The sequence below is a fragment of the Zeugodacus cucurbitae genome, chromosome 4, assembly GCF_028554725.1.
Source record: "Zeugodacus cucurbitae isolate PBARC_wt_2022May chromosome 4, idZeuCucr1.2, whole genome shotgun sequence".
Lineage (NCBI taxonomy): Eukaryota > Metazoa > Arthropoda > Insecta > Diptera > Tephritidae > Zeugodacus > Zeugodacus cucurbitae.
Genome location: NC_071669.1, coordinates 56089618 through 56113153, shown reverse-complemented (window position 1 = coordinate 56113153; position 23536 = coordinate 56089618). Strand labels below are relative to the sequence as shown.

Sequence of the window (23536 nt, the reverse complement as noted above, 5' to 3'; positions counted from 1 at the left end):
TTCATCTGTCTCGGATATTTTTGTTTACGTTAGAAAAAAAGTGAATTTCGTTTTGGGAACCAAATAATAAAATTTATTTTTGTTAATATTGATCACTGGCTGAAATAGGAACGATTTTGTAGCCCAATTAGTGAAAATGCATGAAACGTGAATACATTATTGCGCAACTTAATCCAACTGGTGAAAGTTGTCCAAAACATCCGAAGAAATACCAATCAACCGACAAGGTTCTACAAAATATTTACATACAGACGGTAACGATTTTACATTGTTAAAGAAATATCTTCCAAGTGAAAAATAGTGATTGTAAATGTGAGTAATTCGTTTGTATGTAAGAGTGCCTGGAATTTCTTAACTCGCTAAGGCAAGTGCTCCGTCGCTGAAGAGGATTTGACTGTTCATAAATGTCAATGACAATTCGTCACGATTAATGCGAGGTTTGGATTTCCCAACGAATTTGTTCCAAAGTATACTGAACGGATATATGGGCGGGTAATTTGGATTTGCAATATGTGTACAAGAACGCATAGAACCGAACTAGGATTGTTTTAAATTATCTGCTGCTAAATAGCTAAACACATAAGAAATTTAATTAGGCCTTAAATTCCTAATTAATAAATAACCTTCTATGTGGAGTAGGTAAGCGTGGATTTATATGTACCTATGTATATATATTTATGTTTATGTATGTATGTATTAGTACATATTTTAAGGTCCAATAATGGCTTACTAACTTTTACTATTTCGTCTACTCAAATTATTGTAATAAACAACTCAAGGATATGCAGCCATATGCCTCTTAATTGAGTTACATTTATCTAACGAATACAAAGGCTGAAGAATTTTCCCCTTCAAATAAAAATTTTGAGCTTAATTTATAGAACTCTTCAGGGGTTACCTGTGCAGAACATCGCAAACACAGCCACTAAACTGTGCTCACTCACAAGAACACTCATTCAGTTACAATTCAAGTATGTTTATTGAGCAACCCATACGCTAACAGCCGCTAGATGGCGCACAATTTGAGTAATTATTCATTGCAGTCGTACACATTAACAAATCAGCAAATGAAAAAACAAAAAAGAGGCGGAGCTCTCAAGTGCCTCGATTGTAGCCAAACAATATACGCTTGCACATTCAATGCCAACGCATAGCCACACAAATTGATTGACATATGAAAGCACTCAACTGGATTTGCGCTCAAATGCTGCAAATAAACAGTAAAAACAATGCGCTCGCTTGAAGGAGAATGTTTGCAGTTTACTCTTTCAAGGTGGCTGACTCACGCGCTGCCTTGTGAGTGTGTTGTGGTGTTGCGCTGGCTGCGCGTTGGACCGAAAGTGAGTGTTTTGCGTGCGATGCGGTGCGCGTTGACACATACATATATACATATGAATAAATATATATATATGTGAATAAATATATATTTATGTACATATGTATGTGGAACCGCTCTACTTTGGGTGGTAGTATATGTAGGCTCAACCTTTGCAGCCGCTTCCAACGTGTTAATTCGATTGTCTGTTGTAGGGTGTGTGTGCGCGCGGAACGGCTAGCATAGAATAGACAGGCCGCCGCATGGAATGACCTGACCGTCGGTCGCGGTGTCGCATCATGACGCAGCAGCGCTACGTGTCTTATCCAGCTGGCCATCTGCCGCTAACCCAGTAATTGTTCGTTGTTTTTGTTTGCGCGTGATTTGAAATGCGTGGCGCGCACTGTCCAGCCACAGCGCCTTACCAGCAACCCTTCCGCCAGCAACCCTTGCGCCGACAACCCTTTCACGCGGCAAAGCAATAGATAGATAGATATGAATACGTTAAATTTTTAACAGGTTTTCGCTTCGTTAAAAAATGGGTAACTAAAATTTTTCAAATCCTGTTTGCGCGCACACATACACAATGCATACATATGATACATATACATACATCATACATGCACGCATTTACGCCTTTATTTATATGTATGTACACTTTTGTTATTGTTGTTCGCTTTATTTTCGATTTTCGAGAGCGTAATTAAATGACTCCTCCGTTATTCCCTTTTGTTGTGCGGCGCCAATTCAGCCTTAGCCACAGCCGCCTGTCGCGTCTCGCGCACCCGCCTTCTGGGTCCCGTGGAGCAGCGTCGTCGCCGCTCCTCGCGTGTGCCTGGCCAAATTGGCGATTGTGGCGCGTTGGCCAACTACCGTTTGCCAGTCGACGCATTCGCCCAGTTACGCAATGGGCAGCGTTCGCGATAGAGGTGCGTGTAAAAGTGCGTCGTGGTCAGTCAAGTTGAGTGTCCGTGCGTGAGTACTAGATAATGCAGCAGGCGGGGCGTTGTTTTTGTTTACATATTTTTTATTGCTATCCATAGACACTTTGTTGTTGTTTTTATTACATTTTTTATTGCTGTGATTACTGTGCTGATTATTGGCGTGTATAAAATGCATATCGATTGCAATAAATCCAGAAGGATGTAACACATTTGTGCTTTGGCGCTGTTTGTGGGTGTGTGCTGTTTGACATGCATACATACATATATGTATTAGTAGATGCGCGTGTGTTATGAGCACAAAAATAAAAAAATCAATAATGACCGATTAATTTCAATTGTTTTTTTATTTCAAACGCTTCCAAAACACTGAGTAACTAATCAAATATGTGTGAAATACTCTGAAATTCATTAATCTCATTGATTCAGTGACCCACAAATTTTTACATATCAATACAGACGCACGAAGCATATACATATGTACATATTATATATGTAGTAGGATAATTATAGATGTAAATATGTGTGCCACATTTGATTGGAATAATGCTTTGGCTTTCTACAATTGCTTCAAGTGCGTATATTAAACAATATTGCATGTGTATGTGAATAAATAATGATGACATCATGCATAACTTAATTAACTCTGACAGTGTGACATATGAGTAAAATAATTGAAATATATAATTAAATACAAAAAAATGAGTCTAACAACAGAAATTTGGAATATTTCTCAATAATGGGACTTTATCGGAAGGTAAGTTTTTTAATTGAAATTTGGACTTAAATGTCTGAAGAGTAAACAAAGTTCATATTAGAAAGGAAGAGAATGTGAAGCAAAGACTTTTATGATATATGTACATATATGAAAAAGTCTCAAAAAGGCCTTTAAATATCCATAACAATACTGTATAATTACTTTAATTTTCGTTTTGTATTATCAAATACGAAGAAAAGCTTGATTTTATATATGTATGTATATCAGTCTAATCGTTAGCTCAGCTTTTCGATGGTTAGAATAGATTAAATGGAAAGGGTAAAGTGTGCTTAACAGATCATCTCAAATGATGTAAGGTCCTTTTTACACTATGAAGAGAACCAATGAATAAAAATATCCTACGAAATTTTTTAAACACGATATGAAACAAATAACAAGGAAAGGCCCAGACACAGGTGTTAAAAATAACTCAGAGGATAAATATGTCAAAGAAGATGGAATTGTATGAGAAAAAAAAGTCTGATGCTAATAATATCTGATGTCTAAAATTCATAGATTTTAAATTAGATATGAAAATTAGAAAATTGATCATTACATAAAAATTTGAAATATTATTTGATTGCATAAATAATTATCTTTTGCTTTTTTTTTAGGAAAATATTTAAATTTTCTAAAATAAAGAATACATAAAATTGAATTTTTGGATATCCTACTATGTATTCTCCTGAGTAACTCGGTGTTAAATAAATTATTTGCTTCTACCGGCCTAAAAACTTTTAAAGTAGCTTTAAACTGATATTTATTCAAAGTATAGTAAGTTCATTTAAGTCATGGGTTTCTGATTCATAACAAAAATAACAATGTATATCGCTCAACCTACGAAAACACAAAACTTAAGACATTAACTTAAGAATAATGCCTTTTATCATAAAAACAAAAAATAAATAATTAAAAATGGTGGGACCCAAAGAATACTGTAAGCAAGTAAGAGATACGGATAATCTCTTCCGATTTTCGATTTTCGATTCGAAAATTCAGTATTCAGATTCAGTATTCTAAAAACATACGTACTATTTGACACCTCTTAGTAAAGAAGTAACCTTATTGAAATATCGAGCTGATCAATAACTAATGATACATAATTAATTGAAAATTCATATTACCATTATAAAAAATAAAGACAAAGACAAATAAAAGTAATTAGAAGTATGAAAATAGTTTTGAAATCAACGATGAAGGAATCGCTGAAAAATTCTCACTATATGAACAATATTAAAAAAAAATTATTAAAAGCATACATATTTCAAACAGTATGATTTTGTATCATTCATTATAATATTATACATTAATCAGTATAAAATTTTATTTGAATTGATTTTGATTGAAATTTCAATATAGTTAATTGTAATAAAATCTATTCGATGAGGTGCTGAGAATCATAGGCACTCCAAAGAGTTCTTAGCGCTACAACATACATATGTATATGTATTTAGTAATGGATTTTGTTAGAAAAAACTGTCTTCAAACATTTGAAAATTGACAAATACATATGTACACATTTTGTAATAGCAAAGGGTATGAGTATTTAATTACCACCTTTTAAATAGCACTTTTCCATAAACTCCCTTAGAATGCCGACTTAATTTTTTCAGTGAAATTTCTGCCGTGAAGCGACGAAAAGTGACCTTACACAGAGCAAACAGAAATACGGTGGAATTGAAAATATGGCGTTGCCATAGTAGTTGCTTTTACTTTTTCTAATTATTGTTGTAAACATAGCATTTCCCACTAATAAATATCACATGTGACCATATGTATACATACATACATATAAATAAAGAATATTTCAAGAGAGCCTTGGCAGTCACATGCATTAGGTGGACACATGTGAGAAATTATACACATACATACATCTTAATATGTATTTAAATATATGGCTACATGTGTTCTTTAGTACATAAGAAATTACATGACTTTGGTGTGCCTAATGATGATAGTCATTCAGTTGCTGTTAGTACTTGCCGCACGACCAACAAAACGCTACTTGCAGCAACTACCACCGCCGCCACCACTGCTGCTGCTGTTGCTAATTATGAGCGCAACAACAACAGCCACAACAAATCGATGTGTGACAAGGGGTGTGAAGGAAGTAAGTGAAGGGGTGCATTCATATATATTTTCTTGTATGTGTAAGTATGTGTAGGCGCTGCCGAAAGGGTAGAACGCACATGTGAGACAACAAGAAAAAATTATCGAACCGTTAACAAGCATTTAATTATAAGCGAACTTATGCTTCAGCATACATACATATATACATATGTATTTATAATATATGTGACTGCATTGCCTAAACGACTGCTTAGTTGCACCGACAGCGGCAATAATAGCAACACAACCAACAACAACAAGCACACGCTAATGCACCGCTCAAATGCACCTTCGACGGCAACGCCATCAAGCTCCACCGCACAGCAAGCACCCGCCGCCCACCACATCAGCGCCACACACGCAAGCCGCGCCACAGTTCACCGCCTCCGCGCTGTCACGTTCGCCATCTGCCGCTGCCACTGCAATTGCTGTTGTTGCCGCTAATGCCGTCGGTGCCGACGGTACCCTATTCCGTGTGCTGGCAAGCTTGCGGAGAAATTACCGCGCAAGCGTCTTAAGTGGGCGGAGTTTTTTAGCGACGTTCCGCACCTCGCGCCGGCAAGCTGCCATTTTTGTTGTTCTTATTTTTTTCCTTTTTTTTTTGCAGCGCGCAATTTTTTTCAGCGCACATCGTCACCCTAGCGAATTTTTCTTTGTGCCGCCACGCTAGCTAGCTGCTTTGTATGTGTGTGCGTGTGTGTGTGAGTGAGCGCTTTCTGCGCCAGTTTGCTTACGCTCACGCTACTTGCTGTTGTTGTTGCTTTCATTTTCATTTTCCCTCCATGTATACACACATGCCGATTTCTATGTTGTTGTTGCTGTTTTTTTGTGATTTTTTTCTAAAAAGAAATTTTTTCTCGCTTCTCGCTATCTGCCGCAAACTCATTTGCCGTAATTTGCTGCGACAGCAAATTGCGCTCAACGCTCACCGCGGTAGGCGCTCAATGCATTTAGCTTGCTAGCTGGCTGGCTGGCTGGCGTATTGCCAGTGTTATTAGCAATAGCACATAACAACAACAACATTAGCAATGGCAAATGGCAAAATGTTGTTGGCTGTTATTGTAGTTGTTGTAAGTAAGTATGCTGTGATTATTGTTTTTAGCTATGGCATGCATACATATACATATGAATAAGCACTCATATGTGAGTAGCTGTATATATGTATGTGTTTGAGTGTTGGTATAAGCGCTCTTGTGGTTTTAGTTGTTGTTGGGGTTTTGATTATTTAGTCGTTTCGTTCGATTGCAAGTTGAAGCCATATTGAATATTTTTTATACACTATTGTTGTTGTGTTCATTATATCGTATTGTTTTTGCTTGATGTTTTTATTGTTATTTTTGCTGTTAGCCATGTTGTAAGCTCACTTGCGCATGTGTTTACGCTTGTATGATCATTTAAGTGTGTTTATATGCACATCATGTGTAGAAACATACATCGGTAGGGTTAAATTTTAAAGACCCTTGAAGTCTCAAAGTACGAAATTAAGCGTGAGCGGATTGAGCTTGAACAGAAAGTCATTGTGTAGTGTGGGTGTGTCTTTCACTTTTGATTAGCTCTTCAAATTAATTATTTAAGTCGTTTTCTCTGCCATGCTGAGTTTTTAAGACTTAATTATTATTTAGAATACTCCAGGATTATTTCAATAATATTTATAACACCTTTCAAGGTCATTCGTAAAATCATCATACGATTATCAGCATATGAAGTTTATAATAGATATTTGATTTGAAACTAAGCGAGGTGTACTTTCATCGAAATGTCAGGAATCGTTATGGAAAATGTATTTAATATTACCAAAACTCAAAATATATCTATTAAATTAAATTGGTTTTTGAAAATGATTTGTAAGAATATACATACATATGAATTAACTATTTTGTCCTTAGCTAGATAGATATAAAAGAATCCGGTTTCGTTCCCATTACATAGGTCTAACAGTCGTGATAACAGAATATTTCTATGGTAAATGCTAAACCGATATTTCCCTGCTGTAGTGGCTGCATGTTATACGAGAAATTCTTACAAGTCAAAGTCAATTTTATGCAAGAGTATTTGAGACAAAAATACAATTTGAATTTTATTATATAGTGGGGAGAAGATGATGACCATTTAAAGAACTTCTTGATTTTATTCATTATAAGTTTTCGATAAATTTATTGTAGAGAGATAGTGCCACGTATTATATAGACCACTTTATCATATTAAACTTAGACAAAAATTTAGAAATCGTTGATCTGTGATAGTTACTACTACTTCTCTTGATTTCTAGGTTGGGTTACCATTAGCGGTTTTTAGAGTTCAAATATTGGTTGAGGAAAATGTGTATTTCACTTTTTGTCATCTCAGGTGTCATTTTTGTTAATTCAAGAACCTTACGGTTCAAAATTTTTTATGACAACATTACTTCTGGAAACTTACACATATCCTATAAATAAAGATGTTTCTATGGTTCCGATTAACTATGGAACTCAATAAATTATAAAATTCGTATAAATTCGCTCTCAAGTCTTCAACACTATGGTATTCAAGTACTATTGCTCCGCGCAAAAGACCCCTGGGGATGTGGGATCGAAAAGCGAATATATAGCCTCTGCCATCCTATTATCAACCTCATCTACGTGCGGCATCCTCTGTGTGGTTAGCAAACAGGCTCTGGCCACCGGGTAAATGTGGTATAATCAATCGATCAATCTTAAACCAAACTTACCCACGAAGTCACAATAAAAAAGGAAATTGAAAAATTAGGCAGGATTCGGATTAATAGTAAATTGACTCTCATAACCCTAACAACAAATACGGATTTTTATAATACTTTGGTTTTGCTTTTAAAAAATGCTTGTACTTAATTTATTTTTCTGCAAATGTATATATATGTATGTCTCCATATGTTAGCTTGAATTAAAAAGCAAATCGCAGCGATTTGTATGGCTGTCAATCAGCAAAAACAATAATAACAACAAAAGCTGATCAGAACAGTAAATGTAAAATAAGTTTAATAAAATGAACTGCAAAGCTTGTAACATGAGAAAAACGAATTAAATGCGAATTTAATGGCGATAGAGAACAGCTTACGCTAAATAAAATGAATAAAATGAGAAGAAAATATATGTCCTATATAAATATATGGGTATTTATATATATGTATATATATATACAAGTATAAAAATGTAAGTATGTACATATATATGTATAGATGTAAGTATATCTGTATGTATGTGTCAGCTTATGGAAAATAACAGCAGTCAACGCGAAGCACATGTTTCCAGCAATAATGATTACAGCGCGGCAACTAAGCTTAAAAAATCTTGACATATGTACAAATATATGTATATGTATGTATGTATGCATGTCTATATATTTATCATATATCTGCCGTTGTACTTTGGCATTCATTTAGCTTTTTACAGAACGCGCTCAGTGCTGCTTTTTAAATTAGCATTCTGCAACTGTGTACTCCTACAATCTTATTTCTCCTCAACAGCGATTGCAGCTTACAAGCACACACACATACATATAAAGATATTTTATTTCTCCTGCGCTGTAAATGGTTGTGGGGTATTTGAAAGTATTCTGAAGCTCACCTGCATCTGTAACTACCACATACGCACACGTACACATACACAAATAAACGTAAATTTTTGCACGCGCTGCTTGTAAACCGCCCTCTACACCACACTTTGATCGTTTTATCTATGAAACTCTACAATTGTATGTTAGTGTGCGCTCGTAGTTAGTCTGCAAAGGGGCGCGAAAGCAGAAAATAAAAATGGCCGCGGTTTTTGCATGCCCTTACCGCCGGCAAATACACACCGTTAGCCCAAAGGATGATGGCTTATACACTGTAAGTAAGTTTTTGTTGCTACGCTGCACTGTTTGGCTGTCCATTATTTCTTTTGTTGTTCTAAAAACCACCCTCTGCTGACTAGTCAAGCATGCAGCAAATTTTCCCCATTTTTTCACGTACAACTACTTTGCGCCCTCTTTTGCGCTGGCGTTTTTATTAGTTGCTTTGCTGTTTGAGCGTGCTTCGTTTTGTTTTTGTCAGCGCTGCGCCTCATTTACTTGTTACGGATGGTGCAAACGTGCGCTTAGTTAGTTAGCGCGCGGCACGTCAGAAACTGCTGCTGCTGCTGACGTCACGCGCGCGCTCTGCTCGCAGCGCGTTCGTCTCTCTTCGCAAGTGTCTATTGGCGACTGAGCGCAATACGTGGCGCAGCAACAACAACTAGAATAATAACAATAACAACAACACACTTACTAAAATACTGTAGCGCGCTGCAAGCGCACCCGCATTGGATGGGTCGCGTGGCGGCGCTGCGTGTTGCTTACGTGGCTAGCGCTGAGCGCTGTTGTTGTTACTAGCTTTTTTTGCTATTTGCGCTTGCAGGCGCTGTTGAGGGTGGCAACTGCAAACTCAAGTTGGTGTTCCATTTTTAAAAATGAACACATGGCCGCAAGCACAGGCACACAAACGCGCGCGCTCGAATACATTTGCGAAATATTATTGATGTGTATTGGTTGTGTGCGAAAGCGCGCGCACACACATACATTAATATGTGTATAAAAGAGTGTATGAAATCAGATTTTCAACCACCGCGCTTCTAAGTATGTGTGTAAGTGGCAAAAAAAATAGCGCGCGCACACACACACGCACTCCTAGAGGCAGCTATAAAAAACTTGCTTCCCTTGCTCATAGCAGTTCGCGCAAAAAAAAATAAAAGTGAAAAATGTGGAAAAAATTTGAAAAAATGCAGAAAAAGTACGCGCTATTTAGGGGAAAAGCTGCGCGGCAACAGCAAATCCGGAAAATGAGGCATAAATTATTTTTATAGGTGGACTGTGTGCGCGAGTGTTCGCTATGGTTAAGTGGCGGCATGGTGGTGGCGCGGCGTACATATTTATTCAAATATATGTATGTGTGCGCGCCTTTGGCGGCTTGTCGCTGTTTTTAATTCAATTTCTTCTTTTTTCTTTGCTTGGCGCTTGCTTTTGTTGTTGTTATTGTTGCTGCTGCCACATTTTGCGTATCGAATTTTTGTGGCCGCATTTCGCTTGTCAGCGCGCCAACAGCAGCAGCTACATGGCCGCCTTGACAATCACACACGCCTCAGTACACTTTCGACTTTGACGACGCACGGAATTGTCGCCACGGCCACGCATTCGCCGCTTGCTGCAACATTGGACAACACAAGTGGCGGGCTGATTGTGACAGCGCCTTCAACCACAGCAAGTAAGCAAAACAACGCTCTGCAGCGCGCGCTTATTATTTTGCCGCCGCTTGGCTTACAAGCATTGCGCTGCCACTTGTTTCTTTGCGCCTTGCTCCATTTTTTTCTTCCTGGACGCAATTCGATCTGCAACATTTATTTCAACCAACACTGCTGCATATTTTTTTGTGTTTTTTTTTCGATTTTCGTCTGCTTAATCTCCGCGTGCGCACAACCAACGTGCCGCGTCCAATCGGCTGTGTGACTCGGTTATCATTCGGTTGCTCGTGCTGCCGGTAAAGCACATATGTTGAGCGCGCTTTCGGTTGCTATTACTGTTGTATTTGTTATTGCTGTTGCTGTTGGTGTTGCCTGCGCTGCCGCTAGCATGTCTGTTACTGCCGCCCCCTGCTTTGCTGTTAACAAGCGCGCGCACACCGCACACGCACACCTTGCTATCGGACAGGCGCGCCATTCATCAACGCCTCAGCAGCATCTCTCTGCCATAACGGCGACGCTGGTGGCTGACCGGCCGGTCGCTTGGCCGCCTGCCGCTGGTTGGCAGTCAGCCAGGCTCCGTGGCTTATCCTGCATCCTGGCCTCGTGCAGTTGTCCAACAGCAGCCGGTGTTGGCAGTAGTACATCAGCTTGTCGTCCGCGCTGACACATTGATAAATAAATCTTAATCAACTTCAAAACACATTCAGCCGCCAACGAAACACCAACAGGCCAGCAAGCAAGTAACATTTGAGCATGCAACAACCACAACAACAACAAGGAACATAACAACGTCATATTAATTCCACATAAAAGCAACAAAATGTCGTCGCAATGCTTACTAACTGCAGTCATATATATACTACAGACACTTAGTAGCTAGATCTGTTATAATCCAAGTGTCAGTTGCATTAATTTACCGCGTACGCTCGGCCGTCCAAAGCTTCGCTTGCATACAAGAACAACAACAACAACAACAACAACAACAACAACAACACCGAATGTAAATATTGCTAACTGCAAATGATTTATGGCCAAGAGACAATGAAACCGAATCTCCGTCGTCCAAAGTGCCGCTAACACAGGTCGCCTCACATACATGTGAGTGTATAATGTCGCATAACGGTTCTTGTTGTCATTTGTAGTATGGTTTGGTGCGTTAGTTTTGAATTCGGTTTTGGTTTGGTTTTCGGCCGCTTTTCCGTTTATTGTGTGTTGCTGCCGGCTTGTTGGTTGTCGCCTGTCAGTGTTTTCGACCGCCCAACAGACGAGCTCACATGAGCTCGTTCGCTCACTCACTCGCTTTGTACGTATGTAAAGTCGCGTGTTTGTAGCAACGTGCAACGTGCAACATGCTGTAATTTCCGTGTTTTGTATAGTGTCGGTATTGCTATAGTTGCTGTTGTTATAATTACTGTCGACGCTGTGCAAAAACTGAACTCAAGTGTGGCAAACGGATCGGTGAATGTTGCTAAATTCCTTTGTGACTCAAATTGTTGCACAAGCGAGTGGACGAGTATATAAAATTGCGCATTCAAGTGGGCTGTCTGCAATTTGGCGAAAACTTGGAGCAAAATTGGAGAAAAATTGGAGAATTGCGGCAAAACAGGTAAATTAGGCAGAAAATCAGAATATTTTATTTCTAAAATATTTGGAACGTTCTAAAATGATTCAATTTAAAAGTTTAAAGAAATAATATTCACAGTTTGCGTTTACGCGTAAAAAAGCATAAGTCCAAAAAGTCAAAATTAACAATTAATTAATTAACAATTTGGTCATTTTATTCAGTACTTATTTATTGGAAGTATTGGAAATTCAATTCCAAACAAGTTTAGTATTCTGGATGTTTCATTATTAAAAATATTAAAAAAAATGTATATACAGTGGAACTTCTCTAACTCGAATCACCATATTCCACATAAAAACTTCGTATCATATCATATTTTTTGTTCGCCTGCATGCGATATAGAGAGACTCTTGTAAGATTCTGTCTCGGTAGTAAAATTTTAAATTTTGTATTATGCACTGGTCGAAAAGTTCTATTTATGGAAGAAAATTTGTATGAAATTTGACTTCTATTGCCAATTCAAGAGTTCGAGTTATGGAGATCTTCGAGTTATGGAGATCTTCGAGTTATGGAAGTTCCACTGTATTAAAAATTATGTATTTTTATACTAAAATGTATCTACTTGATTTTTTTATGAAAAAAAAAATTTTTAACAATGATTTTAGTTCACAATGGCTAATGCGATACTTATTAAAATTTGAGTATTTCCTTAATAAATTTTTATAATACTTTCAATTAATTTGTAATTGTAAGTAAAATCATTGTTTATTTGCTATGTACTATTTGAATTTTATGTATTATAAAGTTTTTTTTTTCATAATTTGCAATTTAAAAAATTCGAAAAATGTCTAACAGAACAAATAAATAACTTATTTTAGGAATTTTTAAATTGAGACTGAAATATTTAATATTTCAAATTTATAAAAATTTGCTGTTTAAAATATAATATTTTTAAAAAGTAGAAAAAAATTATAATTTTATTTTTTTTTTTTATTTTAACAGTCGTCTAATTAACCTTGCGATAGATAACGAAAAACATTATTTGAAAAATATTTGGCATTGCTTATATGAGGGGATTCTAGTACCGGTTAGACCTCCCAAAAGCCTAAGTGTATCGTATGACATCCACTTTACCTACCTCCCTATATGGAACAATCGAAATTTATTTTGAACATATTAAAAAATAATCTAAAAATATATTTATTTCTATGCAAAAAATACATAGAAATGCTTAATAAATAAGATGTATAAATTATGTTTCGAACCAATAAATTAAAAATTGGGCTCGCTCATTTTATGGATACAGTTTAAATTGTGATAAAAATATTAAATAAATTAATTAATTTAAAAAAAGAAAATATTGAAATTTGAATTTTTTCTGAGTTTGAATCAAAAAACTCAATTTTTTTATCAAATTTTGCCATATATTGGCTCGAAAATAATAGTTGTAATATACATAGATATTGATTAACTAGATAATGCTATTCCATAGATGTGTGCAAAGCTTGAGCCAAATTATAATTTTTGAGTAATCGTGTCCACCGACTTGAAAAATGGAGTTTTGAGATAAACGCCTGATGGGCCTGATGGGCAGAACTTTCAAAGTGAATATCTCTTAGAATATTATTCGGATTGATTTTTTGGGATAATATTTTAAACGTAATGGTTTATTTAATAAGTAAATTTTTTTTTCAAATTTTGAAAACCTCCTAACTCCTTAAATATAATAACATAAAATATTAAAAAAAAAATGTTTTTAAAATCTAAGATCCGAACTATTTTTAAATTGAAAAATATAATATTAATGTTCACCAACCAAAAAAACCATAGTTTCAATTTTAATTATTTATAATTAAAATGTATGCCTTATTTCGGAAAGGTTTATTTGCCAAGCAGCAAGCGATTATTAACTAGGATTGGATTTTAGAATGTTGAAGAGCTACTTACATACTACTAAATATTCTTTACTACACATTCATTTTCCTATATTTTATGGGAGGGAAATTGTAAATAAATTAGCATTCTTCTTTATAAAAACACTCGTACACTGCTTTTATAAAGGAGAGATGAATAGAGAGATCATTACTTCACAGTACCTATTTGACATTATGGGCAATTTTAGTTGGATACCATTGTATGAAGACATAAATATGAAAATCTTTAAAAAATAGTTATCAAGTTTGTACTCAGTTGTTCTATCATCAGTCTGTTATTCCTAAAATGAACATTATTTCTTAATATGAAGTTTAGTGAATGGAATTATGTTTATGCTTCGGTAATTTCAAGAATTCTTTGACATATTTTTTACAAAACAATCATTTTCTAGTTTTTTATTGGAAATCATCTGTTCTTTAAAACTTCTAAAAGTATATTATTACCTTGAGAATAATTATAATCTGTTTTGTTTTTTTAGAATTAGATTAGTTAGATTATATACTAATTTCTCATATAGAGAATTTCTCGATAAGAGAAAGTTTTTATATTGGGTCATCTTAATTGAGGTTTTGTTTTGTAATGCAAAAATAAATTATATGCGCAAATATAAACGTTTCTAGTCGAAATCTTTCAATTTTCAGCAGTATAAAAATATCGGCTGACTCGTTGGTCTTGTGGTGAATTAGTATATTACAGATTGATTTCACTGGAGTTACATAGTTATTGAAGTTATTTGCCATAAATATTATATTATTAAATGTAAATTTATTAAGCATAAGCCAGAAAATCAGAGGAGGAGAGGGAAATGTCATAGGACTAAGAAACAAATGAATATTAGCGTAAAAATTATGCAATGGATCATCACTAGATCATCCAAAATTTGACAGAATATTATTCAAAGAGTTTTCAAAAATATAGCGTTATATTCTTTTAGCTAACACATATAATTAAGAAATAAAATTTTTTATTACTCAATTAACTGCAGTCAAGAAGTCTCTCTTCATTCTTATTTCTTTATTATATTCCATTATTTTAAAATTTATTGTTTTTTCGTCAACAAAAACATGTTGAAAGCACTCGCTTTCATGCGCTACTCAAAATTACGCTTCCAAAAAAAACATTAAAAAAGAATTAAATATAAATAAAAAGAAGAAGCAAAAGCAGAAGAAAAGCGCCAACTCACTAAATTTCAATAAAATCGAAGTGAAACAATACACTTATCTGCCCACTTCCATCTACGACGTTGACCATCAACACTTTCATCACGCATCAACAGCAACTACAAACAATTCAGCTGTAGACAGCAACATAACCAACGATAATAATAACAAAGGCAACAACAATAACATTGCGCAATAAAGTGAGTGACAGTGCAATCGCTGTGGCAGCCGAAACACTTGTACATCTGCGTGTCTGTTGTTGTTGTTGTTGTCATGCATGCAGCATTCAACAGCGTGCAACAGATAATTTTTTAAACTCAACACAAAACAACACAACACAACCATCATCATCATCAACAAAGACATTACAATCAAAGCGTCTCGAGCTGCGCTGCGCTGTGACTCTTCCTTCGATCGTTACTCGTTGCTCATTTGCTATTCTTTCACGCGAGGCAGCACCAGCACCAGTCGTAGTAGATTGCCACATCCACGCAGCATTAGCGGCCGCGGTGGAAACAAACCAAAAAACACACACTAAAAATCCAAAAAACAATAAAAACATAATATTGACCATAATAAAACAAGAGGAACAATCACATTTACGGGCAACAACAATAACAACAACAACAATCCGACTTGAGGTTTGCATTTCTCATGTTGTTGTTGCTGCTCTTATTGCTGTAGAAGTCCGCAGTAATATCTTCACTGCAATTGTTGTTGTTGTTGTTTGCTGTGCGTTGTTGTCTTCTTTATTGTAGAAGATACGAAGACGAGTGCTTTGCTTGTAAAAATCAACGGCACACACACACACTCACTCATATGTGTATGTACCCATGCCCCTTTGTTTTCGCCTAAATGCATTTGTTTGTTTATTTGTCCGTCGGCTTGGAATAATATTTCGTGCATCAGGTGACCCATTTAACGTGAGTTGAGTTGGGGTTTCGTTTGTTTACGATTTTTATATTTATGCGTTTCATACCTGTTGTGTTGCCAAAGTCGTGGCTTGTATAGCGTATTAGCACGACGTGTTTCTATACAATCAAACCTACATATGTACATACAGATATTACTCATATGTACCTTCTGTAGTAATCTTGTGTTGCTGAAGTGATTTGAAGCTGGTGAATTGGCGGTAGTGATTGGTCCAACACTTACAATATACGACAAAATCGACTTTTTTTTGCTGGGTTTTGGATCAAACTAAGTTTTAACCGGAGATTGAGTCATAAGTAAAAAATATGAATTTTCCGATTTTCGAAATTCGAAGTTCGAAAAAAGGACTTTTTATAAAAAATTATCATTAATTACATGAAATAATCTACATTTTCTTCTTAAAAAGAAAAAAAAGAAACTGTACTATCCGATTTTCGAAATTCGAAGTTCGAAAAACGGAATTTAAAAAAAAAATTATCACTAATTACAGCATATACTCCACATTTTCCTCTTAAATCAATGGTGTATAAAACTTTTTGGCCAAACTTATATGACAGTTGCTATAAAGAATCAAAGTTTGATCTTCGAAAAAATTGTATATCGAAAAATACTGGACCCCTTATAACATCTGTCATATAAGCTTGACGAAAAAGTAAAGTTTATATACCATTGAATTAAATAGAAAATGTAGATAATATCTTTGGAATTTTTTGTAGCTATCCTGTAATAAATTACAAAAAAAAGTCCTTTTTTCGAACTTCGAATCCAAATATTTCGTTTTTGAAAGCTAATAATAGATTTTTTTTATAAAAATTAGATTTGTGCAATATCCAACGGAGTGTTGTACAGTGTTATTGTTCTTAAAAAAATTTCAATATTTTTTAAAAAATATTTGTTTGAATATTTTTTTTTAAATTAGTAAATTTTTCGAAAACTTTTTAATTTCTATATCCAAATTATTTTGTAAATTACACTATAATCTGTATATATTGTGATGATAGAATTTTTTCGAAATTCTAATCCAAATATTTAGATTTTGAAGGCTAACTACAAACGATTTTATTATAAAAATTTCTTTTGTTTAATATCCAGCCGAGTGTTGTACATTGTTATTGTTCTCAAAAATCTCAAAATTTTTTTAAAATATTTTTTGGAATATTTTATTTTTTTAATTATTGTAAACTACTATAATCTGTATATATTGTGATGGTAGAATTAAATTTATAATCGAACGATTTGGAGCAAAAACATCATATTTGTTAAATTCAAAAATTTTATTTTATTGAATCCAAATTTGATTAGTTGTCGATTGGATATATCGAATTTAGACGATGTTGGATATTAACACATTTAATAAATAGGTCTTCATATTTCATCTACTGGGTTGCCAAAATATCCAAACCTGTATATATATAACATATGTACGCACGTTTGAGGATAGTCTCATAATAATTAGATTTGTCTACTCTGCTGATATAGTCATACTAGCCAAATTGCTTTATTGCTGCTGTGTTTTTTGCAGTTACTAAAGCCAAATTTCTAATGACTCTATTTTGTTATATAGATTAAAACATGCATCTTAGAAAATCGTGCAACATTTGGACTCTTTGGCTAGGAGATCGGGTAGGCGCAAGTTATTCCAACACTGAGTTCATTAGCGCTTTGTTTTAATTGAGAAATCAAATTTGTATTTTCGCAGTGTTCAGAGTTTAAAATATACCAAGTGATAAGTTTTGATCCAGATTTTTATATATTTTAAATCAAACTCTCTTTCTTGCCTTCAAAATTGTTTGCGTTTGAGTCAATCTAAGCTCTCTATATTGATTTTTACATTAAGGAAAATGGTTTTTTCATTCGTTCAGCGAATTCCTTTTTTTTGTCAACCAACTTGATCTCCGAAGCATTTATTCGTAATTCGGAATCATGAAAATTTAGAAGATATCATATTTGGACCTAATTCAACTCAATGTTTCAGTTTCATCAGAAAGCTACTCCCGTACGGCCTTTATTTAACGTTATTTTTTTTCAAAAAATCCCTTTGTAATGAGCCTGACGGCCAAGCGGCACTTAAAACTTCAATTAAGAACTGAGAGAGGATTTATTGCAGATCCTGAGAGAGCAACCCGATTTGTTTTTGAACATAATTTCCTTCACTGTTTCGGGTGGTTTCGTCACATCACAAAAGATGGATAGAAGAATAATTTTCTACGATTCCACGACGCTTACCGAATACCTAATTTCAAACGGAAGTGGGCTCTACAAGCATTGAACTCGACACTGCATGGCTCAAAGAATTTTGAAGAAATTTCTTCTATGCAGAAGAGCACTCGAAAATTGCCTTGACTAGGGTTTGACATACAAATTACCTTCCGCTACCTACCTGCCCTCTACTGAGGGCATTATACCATTATACTGACTAATGGTGGGCTCTACAAGCGTTGAACTCGACACTGCATGGATCAAGGAAGTTTCTTCTAATTGTCTTCTCTACAAAACAGCCCTTGAAAGTGATTTAATCCGGGTTTGACATACAAACTACCTTCCGTGAGTCAAGTACTCATCGACTGAGCTCATTATAGCACTATATATACAATTTCTATAAATATTTACCTAACATTTCCGTGGCACCACAGCACTTTAATTTATTTCTAATGCAATGAATTAAAAACTTTTCCATTTGCTAATCCATCATTTGGCGAAGTTGCCATGCAAAGCGGGAAACAAAAACAAAAACGAGAAAAAAGAAAGAGCAAAGAAGCAAATTACGCTATTCAAGAATTGAGTGGATACGGACAGCAGCAATAAGATTGTCTTAAACAAAGTCGGTATGGCACGGTCTCTACAAGTGTGGCTGTCTTTCGGTGTCTGTGTGTACTTTGCCCAAAGAATTTGTTTGCGCTTATCCTTTCTGGCAATCCACTTCAATTCATTTCAAGTTTTAATGTAAATTCACTGGCCAAAGCAGGAAAAGGGTTAATGCGTTCGAACAAAAAAACAAAAAATATAAAGGCAGAAGCCGTGGTGAAGACTTGTCTAAGACAGGGCGCGATACAACGCCAGCAACCCGGGAGGACTGCAACTAATTTCGACATTTTGTGGGGCGGATTTTTGTATTTTTGATTAATGATTCAAAGTTTGCTTATTTTTAATTCAGCTACTCACAGCTGAAAGGATGCGCCGCCGCGTCGGGCAACACTTCCTTTTGTTCGCCAGCAACGACGCCGCTGGAGTGTAGATCTTTGTATTTGTGTGTGTGCGAAGAAAGAAAAGCAAATGACTCTTAACAGCGTCCAAGTAATTTTCCCTTTTTTAATTAAAATTCAAAATTATATACGTTTAGTGAGCGCTCTGAGTCCGGGCCGCCTAAGGAGTTGCGTTCGCTTCGGGTTTTTTCTGGGAATTTTGTCATTTATAAATTGGAAAAGTTTCTTAAGCAGAAATTTATCATTTCATGCTGTAATATAAGTGATTTGTATGTATTTCATTTGCTGTCCCGTGCAGCAGCCCTTTCATGCCAGCCCGTAATAATTATCATATTTTTTCTTACTTTCCTTCTTCCACACTTTCTTGCGCTTTGTCCCGAAAAACGAAGTGACAGCGCAACCATAATTTCCTTCGCTTGTGCAATTCATCAGCAACCCGACGCTAAGATTGTCAGCCCATCCAAACAGCTAGCAACAGCCAGAAACAACTGGCGCTCTGGATCGGGAATGTCCTTGTTCACTTTCATACCCCCTTCTTGTACGCTTAGTTTTCTTTATGTCACCATGTATTGCCTTGCTTATTCAGTTTATTTATTTTATTTTCCGATTTTTTATTTCCTCTCAGTTGTTGTATTTTTGTTGTATTCCTGTCGTTGTTCCTGACGTTGTTGGTTGAGACAAACAAATTAAATGCGGATTATCGTAGCGTCAGCATCGCATTTCGGTATTTTACATACGTAGGTGCACTAGGGTGGGTCCTAAATGTGTGAGAAAAAATTATAATATATTTGGTTGGCAAATATCCGCTTCCGCTTTTTTTTGCTCTTTACTCAATGCTTTATAAATAGTCTTACAGTGATCGGATTTAGTTCAAATATGCGCCGTTTCATTCGATAATCTGTTTCCATTTAGACGGCTACTTCATAATACCCCCCTCGTAGAAGCCCCACTCCTTTTTTGCGAAGAACTCGGACAGCCACTTTTCACAAGCCTCTTTTGAGTTCAACTATACACCACCAAGGGCGTTCGCCATGGACAGGAACAGGTGGTAATCACTTGGCGCTATGTCCGGGGTATAAGGTGGATGCGATATAACCTCCCATCCGAGCTCCCGTAGCTTCAACGAAGTGTGTAGTCTGGCGTTGTCCTGATGGAACACTACACTCTTCCTCTTGGCCAATTCTGGACGCTTCTGGTCGATCACCTGCATCAAGCGGTCCAGTTGTTCGCAGTAGATGGTAGAATTAAGCGTCTGGTCATATGGGAGCAGCTTATAGTGAATCATTCACTTCCAATCCCATCAAACACTCAGCAAGATCTTCCTGGCTGTCAATCCCGACTTGGCCACTGTTTGAGACGATTCACCGGCCTTCAACCACGACCGTTTTCGCTTGATATTGTCATATGTGATCCATTTTTCGTCGCCAGTCACCATCCGTTTCAAAAATGGGTCGAGTTCGTTCCGTTTCAGCAGCATGTCGCTGGCGTTGATTGGGTCCAGATGGTTTTTTTTGCGTCAAATCGTGCGGCACCCAAACATCAAGCTTTTCTGTGTATCCGGCCTTCTGCAGATGGTTTAAAATGGTTTGGTGACTAACTCCCATTTCCTGGGCGATGTCACGAAATGCCACATGCCGGTCTTCTCAAGCAGTAGAAAGCTAAGAACAAGTTTGTAGATCCCTCCATTCGTAATTATAAATCTTTAGATGAGTCAGAAAACAAAACGAAAAGGCATAACACCTTTTTGTACAATATTTTTAGGATTTGGAGAGAAGTTGGCTGAGGTTGTTCAAAATTATTGTATATATTTCAAGTATATATTTCCAAGCCACTAAAGTCCCTATAGTGGTTAAAAGTATACCAGTCTTCCAAGGTTGCAAAGACCCTATAGTGATCCCTGGTGGTATACTTTTAACCACTATAGGGACTTTACAACCTTGGAAGACTAAGTTTGAAGAGTGGTATTACCCGAAGCATATCGAGGCTGAAAAAATTGTACTTTCATTCCTTAAGTACCACACTAATGTAGATATATACGCATGTAAATCTCCACTACTTCCAACATTTGTGCCACATGCGCGTGGTCTGCTTGTTCTTACTTGCGCTCGCTACCCCACACCTTATGACTGCGAAGTTTGCTTCCACTCTTTCGACAAGCCCACCTCCAGTCCCTCTACATTTACATTTTTTATTGTTACACATTTTTGATTCTTATTTTACAAGCATATAAGCATTTAACCGCGCCTCAAATCCGCCACGTTGCGTCTGGCTTGACCCTACGCGCTTGATCCTCGTTAAACGATCTGCACAACAACTGCGCTCAACTGTTCCAACTGCTGTTCAACCGCAAACGAACAACAGAGATTCGCATTTTTTATGCGTTGTTGCCTGCCACAGAACGCCTGCACTGCGTACGGGGCACCGCGCCCCAGCAACAACGGAGCGCTACCGGAGCCAGTGACGCAGACACACATCGAACTCTCGCTGGAAATATATTCAGATTTGTTTTCCGGTGGCATTGCTTCGTTACGCTAACCCATTCATTCTCATGTTAGGGTAGGCAAGGGTTCTTTGTGCAAATTGCCAGTCTGTGGCCGGCTGGTGCGAGGCTTGAGAGACTACTACATCTGCGCGCGTCTGTTTGCTTTTGCTGTTGTTGTCTTAGGTTTCGCGTCCTTCAATTGTTTGGTTTTTTGTACTTTGCTGTTGTTGTGTTGTTTTTTTTGTACCGCCTTACTCATTATGGCGTCTTCTTGTGGTCTTTCTTCTCAAGATTTGACTTCGTTAGCTCTTTTTGTTGTTCCGTTGTTTTTGTTGTTTGTTTGTGATTTTTTTTTTGCGTTTTGTCGATTTCCTGAATGAAAGGGAAACAATGGGAACCCTAAGTGGGTTTGTAGGATCACTTTCGATTTTCAACAGCCGTGCGCAGTCTGCGCATAGCAGTAGTTGGACGCGCATAATAAGTCTGTATTTATTTATTTACAAGAAGTGCGTTGATCTGCGGATAGCCGCATCCAGCCGTTTCGGGTTCGTTAACATGACACACACATGACCGAGACGCGACGACAGGTTCACAGGAGATCAACGGCGATCACAGTTGCACCGTCGCAGTTGCAGGGACAATCAGTGAGATCTACTAGAGATAGCAGTAGTACCCGTATGAGTGTGTTCGTGCATATCCGTTGTGAAAATCGAACATGTGTTTCGCTATTGTAAATTACAATGTTCGGTAAAAAAGGTGAGAGATGTTGTAAGAAATGTAGTGATAAATCTGTTGGCGGAAAATCACGTGCAAGCAGTTGGAGTGGAGAGCAGAGGGGAAGTAGCAGCATTATTTATATGTTTATTTTGTGGAGAAGAACACAGACAACTCGTTATGTATGGCAGCATATACTAATCGCTTGGATCTCTGGGACGCTCGTAGTTTCAAGCTGTTTGTTTTCGCTCTGCGTAATGTGCGTGTAAATAATTGAAAATCCTACAGATGAAGATAAATTGAAGGCGGATACGCTTGGGATAGGTAATGTCTGCGAAGATCGATGGACTTCTGAGTTTCTCATATTTTCTCATTCATATACATACGTATTTATTTTTTATTTTTATAGAAATTTATTGTTGTAATTGTGCATCAAGTGTTAAACATGTGGCGTAGAGGAATCGTTTATACCGATATAATTACTAAGTGTGGAATGTGTTTAGGCTTTTAGGAGACTATAAATTATCATGATGTGGCAGGTTAAATGAATTTTAGAAATATTTCCGTTTATTTCAGTTTGAGGACCTTAAATTTTGTGTTAACAGAACACAGAACACTATAGAAGGTTTTAAAAAAAATAATCCATTGTATCCAAAGAACATACTTAAATCGTTCCAGGAGATCATGTATACATTTCTTCCCCGAAAATTATTGATTTTCCCAACTTAGGTTAGGTTAGGTAAAGGGGTAGATCTCTGCAGATGCAGAGAATCCACTTAGACAGATTAGACTGTCCATTGTGACACGCGGAAAACTCCTAACGGATCACTAAAACCCTTATGATGCGACAAAGCGCTTGGACTCTATAATAAAGTTCTTAAATCTGCAAATATCGATTCCAGGCACTTCGCTGGGTTCGCCGAAGATATGCCTACCGAGGGCATTGGGCTTTAACCCAAGTTGGCGAATGCTGGACATTGAAGGAGGAAGTGCTTGGACGATTCCTCTTCGCCTTCCTCCAAACAGCTTTGGCAGCTAGCATGATCTGACTTGATGCCCAGCCTCACCGCGTGTGTGTCTATTGGGCAATGACGAGTAAGCACTCCAAAGGTCGCGGAGAGATGAGCCTTACTGAGCGACAGTAGCTGTAAAGACCGATTTCGTTTCACTGTGAGTCAGAAGACCTCGCTACTGCGCAGGTGCTGGTTGTTCTCCA

At 36.6% G+C, this 23536-nt stretch overlaps 1 long non-coding RNA gene across 1 annotated transcript in view; it reads left to right on the top strand.

Moving 5' to 3' along the window:
- The first annotated feature begins 9525 nt into the window (after window positions 1–9525).
- Window positions 9526–23536, top strand: part of LOC114805326 (uncharacterized) — a 141905-nt gene continuing 127894 nt past the window's right edge. Inside the window, exon 1 of the long non-coding RNA XR_008470862.1 lies at window positions 9526–11935. This is a non-coding gene — a long non-coding RNA (uncharacterized LOC114805326). The remainder of the gene's footprint in view (window positions 11936–23536) is intronic.